The following is a 1,149-nucleotide window of genomic DNA, read 5'->3' as shown; positions in this document are numbered from 1 at the left end:
GCTCCTTCCTCTCCTACTCCCCCTGCTCGTGTTCCCTCTCCCACTGGCTGTCTCTCTCTCTGTCAAATAAATAAATAAATAAAATCATTTATTATAGATTTATACATTACTCTCTTTTAAAATACTTTTTGATTATATGATAAAATTTCCCTCAAGAGACTTAGAAGTTAGATTTTGAAAACAAAAATCTATGTAGAGTAAAAGTAACTCTTTTTCTGCTCTCTTCAACTTCTCAAAGGAAAACAGACCTTTACAAAAGATCATGTTGGCATTGGTTACAGTTTTTTTTTTTTCTTTTTTTGGCATTTGGGGCCTTACATCTTTGTCTTTAAATATAAGAGTTGTGGGCACCTGGGTGGCTCAGTCAGTTAAGTGGTTCTGCCTTCCGCTGGGGTAGCAATCCCGGGGTCCTGGGATCCAGGCCTGCGTCAGGCACCCTACTCAGCAGGGACTCGGCTTCTCCCTCTAACTCTCCCCTCGGCTCATGATCGTTCGCTCTCTCTTGGATAAATAAAATCTTTATTTTAAATAAATAAATAAGTAAATACATACATACATAGTTGTGTTAATGTTACAGTAATTTCCTTTTTATATTCTGAGCTTCCAATAACTAACTTCGTTTTCACATGAGAGAAAATCTTTTGTTTTCCTGTAGACCATATTTTGAAATGCAAATATGGTATACTTAGTCCTAAAACCAGCAAATGACATACTGATGATGTTAGAAAAGATAGTTCACCATTGTCAAAACATGATACATAATTTGAACAACCGTGTCATTATTACGCAGTTTCTCTTACTATTGTAGAAACTTCGTAAAAATAAATCCCACGCTACACTGTATAGCTTAAAACTTGACGCCTGAATTCTGACCTTCATATTAAATAGAAATGTAGGCTGTTTAATCTCTGCAAAGAATTTTTTTTTTTTGGTCCATGAAACGCCTACGTCTGTGGTCAAGCGGCAGGTGTAGGCAATTCCTCAGGCCGCCAGCTTCCTCCTTACTTTGGCACCGCTCTGGAGCCCAGGCTCAACATGCCCTAAGCGTGGTTGGTTGGTTATTACAGGGGTGCACTACCCTTCCTCCTCCCCGAGGCTGCCCTCTAGCACCGGGCGGAAGGCCACGAAGGCGACGGTCGCCGAGCTCCG

The sequence above is a fragment of the Ailuropoda melanoleuca genome, chromosome 15 (genome assembly GCF_002007445.2).
Source record: "Ailuropoda melanoleuca isolate Jingjing chromosome 15, ASM200744v2, whole genome shotgun sequence".
NCBI lineage: Eukaryota > Metazoa > Chordata > Mammalia > Carnivora > Ursidae > Ailuropoda > Ailuropoda melanoleuca.
This window is presented reverse-complemented; position numbering follows the sequence as displayed.